General features: G+C 45.5%; 1 pseudogene; it reads right to left on the minus strand.

Moving 5' to 3' along the window:
- Positions 1 to 448: 448 nt before the first annotated feature.
- On the minus strand, positions 449 to 1805 carry LOC104489760 (annotated as a pseudogene).
- Between the last annotated feature and the right edge of the window lie 3989 nt (positions 1806 to 5794).

The following is a 5794-nucleotide window of genomic DNA, read 5'->3' on the forward strand; positions in this document are numbered from 1 at the left end:
ATTAGAATATTAATGCAGAGCGTTTACACCTTGGTGTCCTTTGTGTCTAGCTCCAATGCTGGATGGCTTTGCTTTCAGGCTACAGTGTTGTCCGAAGCTTGTTAGAGAACCAGAGAATTAAATGCGTAGTTTTCAGCTGGTCCAGAAAGGGGTGTGCTGTGGCAAATCATTCGATTTCATGGCAGAGTCTGCCACTGCTTTGGCGTGGTGCCTTCCTGTACGTAGACGCAAACTGCCCTAATGCCTGCTGCTATTGCTTGTCTAGGCAAATACTCATAAACTTTGTGTATGTAGAGATAACGTCATCCTGTGTGAACTTTGGCCCTGCCTGGATGTGAGGAACAGTTAAACCCAAGCTCTAAATGTGATCCCAACACAGGATTTTCGAGCCATGCCTCAGCGTAGCAATAGCCCAACAGTCTGAAAGCTCGCTTCTTCGTGAGCAGCGTTAGGAGGCTGCAGTTTCCCCTGGTCTTGCAAGAAAGGCAGAGCGGCTCCGGCTCAGCTGCCCTGCGCCCAGCTCTGCCCGTGCCCATGCTGTGACACCAGCTTTGCCCAGCAGGATGGCAATGTGCTGCCTCCTGTTCTGTGGGTCGTGAATATCCATTTCAGAGTAGCCTCAAACACGGCACCTTGTTTCACACTGAGCTCATCCTTCTCAGTGACATGCTTTAGCTCCTTGACAGAGAGGACTAGAAATTCTGTAGACACTTGGTCATGTCCTTGAAGTGATGGAAGATGAACCCATAGGCTGGGTTGGGACAGTAGTGATAATCTGTGCGTCTCCAGATGACGATGCAATTTTCCAAGTATAGCTGGGATTTTAAGAACTTGCAGCACAACCTGACGATGCTCGTGACAGTGCTCTGCTGCAATTAGCAAACTTTCCCCCTTGTCATGTGTGACCAGTGCTGTCGTGGTGTACGCGTCTTCAATAATGAGCCTCATCATTTTAGATGAAGTACTAGGAATTTCACATACTCTGTTCTCTGTGTTGTTCCAGCTGCTGCTAAACAAAGCCCTGAAAAAACCCAAACATTTTTTTTCAGCTGGGGGAAAAAACAGCTTTGCTGTTATCCCCTGTGCCATCTTCCCCAGGCACCTGTTTGGGCACTAGCAGTAGCCATGCTGGGAGGCCATTTCATTAACGAATGTTTTTCTAGCCAGTTATTTTAAAAAGGAGTCACGCTCCTTTCAAAAGGAGCTTCCAGCTGTGGACAGAGCAACAGCGTAAGTGGCCACCTTGCTTCGACAAGAATACCAGAGAATCATGGAGTGTGGGGAAGGAAAACCTCCTGCCCGATGGCAGGTAAACCAGGCTGGCCGCACTGCCAGCCCTGCTGTGCATCTGGGGGTTTGTCAGACACCACTTCCAGAGCTGGTGTTAGACACTAGGCTGTGAGTGACTTCTGGTGTCCAGAGAGGTGCTAGGACTATGGGGAACTGCTGGGTGAGAGTCTAGTGCTGATATTACGCCCTGGAGATACAGTATGTGACCCAGACTAGGAAATGCTGTTTGTCCCCATCCCCTCTTGTTTCAAGCACTGGTCCACGAGTGACTGCACCTACAGAGGAGGATCCTGTGAGCACTGAATTCAATACCATGCTGATGATCACATCACAGAGTTTCCCTTCCAAGTGAGCTCGCTGGGGATAGTGCAAGCCTTAGAACTCATCTTCCTCTCACTCTGTGAGGACGAATATCTGGTGGGCACCAAGCATTCACCCATATTGAAGGCTGAGGCAGGGGAAGGCTCTTCTTTCTGAGGTGCTCGCAGGGCTTCGTCCTTGCCTTCCAACATCATTTCTGAAACCCTGTCTGTCTGGTGGTTCTGGAATATGCCCCACAGAGAGGAATTGGGGCTGGCTGCAGCAGTGGTGCCTGGGCTGGCAGGACTGCAAACCCCTCTAAAGGCAATGGGGTTCTGGTCCTCGCGACCCCCTTGCTCATGGCTGCCCTCAACCTTCGCTTAACCCCAGCCCAGATTACTCTGCGCCCTGTACCTACACCCTGTCGATGGCTCCTCTGAGCAAAAATAGCATCGTGATTCCTCTACAACTTTTTTGTATTATTTAGCCTATAAAGCTCCCCAAATGTAGGCACCAATTCTCCTTGTACTACTGGTTACACAGGAGGAAGCTGAGACACCAGCTAGGTAATGAATGATGTGATGTGATAGTGATGAAGCCATAATACTCTGTCACTGGTAATATGGAAGAGTGGAAGGTGCTGCCTAGGGCTGTGGAGCGGAGAGTTGGGGTGAGGGAACACTTCCTCACTCCTTACTGGCTTAACTCATGGGCAGCTGCTTTTCCTCTGTGCTTTGTCATGTCTGTAGGTAACATGGATGCCAAGCAACACCTCTCTGAGGGTCTCAGTACTGGAAAACAGTTTGGACTTTTTCTTGTTTTTTATGGACTTGTACAAAGCATTTGACACTGTCCTGCATGGCGTTCTTGTCTCTAAATGGAAGAGACATGGATTTGACGGGTGGACCTCTCAGTGGATAAAGAATTGGCCATATGGTTGCACTCAAAGACTTATGGTCAACAGCCTGATGTCCGAGAGGAAACCAGTGACGACCAGTGCTCTTCAGGGATTGGTAATGGTACTGGTGCTTTTTACATCTTTGTTAGAATGGACAGTGGGAATGAGTGCTCTCTCAGCAAGTTTGTTGATGACGCCAAGCTGTGTGGTGCAGACAACACACTGGAGGGAAGGAATACTCTCCAGAGGGAACTTGACAGGCCTCATGAAGTTCAACAAAGCCGAGTGCAAGGTCCTGCACCTGGGTCAGGGCAATCCCAAGCACAAATATAGGCTGGGGAATGAGTGGGTTGAGAGCAGTCCTGCAGAGAACGATGTGGAGGTGTTCGTGGATGAAAAACAGAGTATGAGCCAGCAACGTGTGCTTGCAGCCCAGAAAGGCAATCGCATTCTGGGCTGCATCAAGACAATTGTGGCCAGCAGGTCAAGGGAGGTGATTCTGCCCCTGTACTCTGCTCTCATGAGACCCCACCTGGAGCAGTGTTCAGATCTGGGGCCCCCAGTGTGAGAAAGACATGGACCTGCTTAAGCAGGTCTAGAAGAAGGCCATGAAGTTGGTGAGAGGGCTGGAGTACCTACTGTATGAGGACAGGCTAAGAGAGGTTGTTGAGGTTGTTCAGCCTGGAGAAGAGAAGGCTCCAGGGGGACCTTATAGCAGCCTTCCAGTTCTTAATGGGGGCCTACAGCAAAGATGGGGAGGGACCCTTTATCAGGGAGTGTAGTGGTAGGACGAGGGATAATGGTTTTAAACTAAAAGAGGGTAGATTTAGACTAGATGTTAGGAAGAAATTCTTTACTGTAAGGGTGGTAAGACACTGGAACAGGTTGTCCAGAGAAGCTGCAGATGACCCATCCCTGGCAGTGTCCAAGATCAGGTTGGATGGGCCTTTCAGTAACCTGATCTAGTTGCTTTGAGCAACCTTCCCATGGCAGGGGGTTGGAGCTAGATTATCTTTATAAAGGCCTCTTCCAACCTAAACCATATCTAATTCTGTGACTAGTACTGTAGCTTGTCTACAGGCCAAGACTCTCAAAATCAGGTTTTATAGTCTTAGCTGTGTTTCCGTCACTGGGAGAACCATCCTCAAGTAGCAGGAAGGACATTCCTGCCCATGGAGTGTTTATGAAGAATATGGTGTTAAAAATGTAAGCAAGTCTGATGTATAGGGACGTCAGCCTTTTAATATGCTTATCCTTGCTATGTGAGATAGCAAAATAGTTCTGCCTGCGTATGGCAGAGATCAAGGATAGCCCTGAGATTAAATCCTCTTTCACTGGAGTGTACATTAATGAGGTGTGTGGCAAGAGACAAACACGTCATGAATGTGTCTTGCCCAGCTACTGAGAGGTAATTTTTACAGCTGTAATTCTTTCAGGCGTGGGACACCATTTGTATTAACAAATTTAACAGTAGAAACGCATTTCCTAACAAAGGAGGGGGAAAATTGAAGTCAGCATTCTTTTCTTTTATTTTACATTCACAGTTAAACCATGCCCCTCAGTTTAATTGCAACCTTGTCGTTAATAAGTAATTATATTAATATGGTGAAGCCTTGCATTGCACAAGAAACTTATCTGCAGTTCTCAGGCAAAGGTTTCTGAATTAGAAAGGCTATGGCTGAAATACTAGGTAAAAGTCTGTAAAAATCCCTCCCCTGAGCTTCCACTTGCAGGTGGAATTTAAGTGACCTAATAAAGCCTGGAAGTGGTGCAGTGTCATTTATTTGGCTGCCTGTGTTCTTCCAACAAATGTTTCAAAATGCTGTAATTTTTTTTTTTTCTGTGGGAGTCTTAGCTCCATGGTAACCATACCCAGTTTAACTCTTGAGGAATCCTGTTGCTGTAGAGAAAGCCTCTTACCTAATGATGAAATCTCCTCCAGTCTCATTTTAACAGCCTGCCTTTCCTCCCTACCTCTTCCCCTAAGCAAGGTTTTGTCAAGTGTGAATGCAGTTGATCTTCTGGTTTAGGTGTCATCACTTCAGAATAATTCTTCATGTTTTCCTCCTGCACAAGCAGAGAAAACCAGGGGAAGGACAGAGGAATGCTAAGATGATGAGTCAGACTGTAGTCTCACAATTTGCAGGAACAGTAGCATTGCTGCCTTTGAAGTTCAGGACGTGGGAAACGAAGTATGATGAGTGTGGAAATACTCTTGCATGAAATGATGCTGAAATAATTGTGGCCTTTAGAAAAGAAACGGTGCTGTGACAGAGATAATCTGTGAGTTACACAGGAGCGCCTCATTCTCTTTCACAGCGTACGATAAATTTTGAAGGTGAAAGGTGACTTAATTCCTTTCTAAAGAATCATATTGAAGTAAAAGTCCCCTCATTCAACACACCAGAGGGTACGGGTTTTCTAATGAGAGATGATGCACAAGGAGTTTGGCACTCACGTACACGAGAAAAAAAGTCGCATCTGTACATTCGAAGATTTAGGAGGAAGTTTCCAGAAGACTGTTTTAAGATGATAACTGACCTTTTCAGATTCACATGGTAATTTGTGGAGTGTGGAAGGAAGGGGAAGGTTGTGAATATTTTCTGCTCTCCTCAAACCAACAGCGTTTGCTGTAAGTCACAGTGACGCGTCAGTAGCTAGACCCCTGTTCTGACTGCTTCTGGAAGTATTTCAGCCAAAAGCTAATGTTATATATTTCTGTGGATTTCGGTCAGCTGTCTGTGTACAGCCAAGGAGAGAAAGTTCTGTCTCGTCTTGAAGTCTGATGCCTGGTGCATACTGAACGTAGATTTTTCTTTTTTTTTTTTCTATGTACCTCTTCTCTCGTAAGCAGATACCATCCTGGCAATCTACAAGGGCGTTAAATTCCACTGATGTTAGTCCCTCTGTTTTAAACAAAGTGTTTTTTTAAAACGCTTCCATTTTACTATCACTGTACTACTGTCTAGTCATTATAATGAAGTTATAATTATTATTATAATTATGATTATAACTTCATTATAATCGTATGCCATTGTAATGAGGCCATACTGAAATACCAACAACTTGTTTGAGACCTTTATGGCATTCTGTGATGAAGTGAATCTGTATGTTACTATTCTGATAGGAGTGACAATAGATGGAAATATTTTTAGTCATTGTTCAGAATTACTGTTTTTTCTACTTAGAAGATACAGCTGTTAAAATTTAGTGCAGCTTGAAAACAACACACATTTTATTGTAGCTGAAATTGTTTTGTTATTGGCTTTTATTACCCGAGGTACAGTGGGACTGCACGTAGTAATC

The sequence above is a fragment of the Buceros rhinoceros genome, unplaced genomic scaffold (assembly GCF_000710305.1).
Source record: "Buceros rhinoceros silvestris isolate BGI_N320 unplaced genomic scaffold, ASM71030v1 scaffold10002, whole genome shotgun sequence".
NCBI lineage: Eukaryota > Metazoa > Chordata > Aves > Bucerotiformes > Bucerotidae > Buceros > Buceros rhinoceros.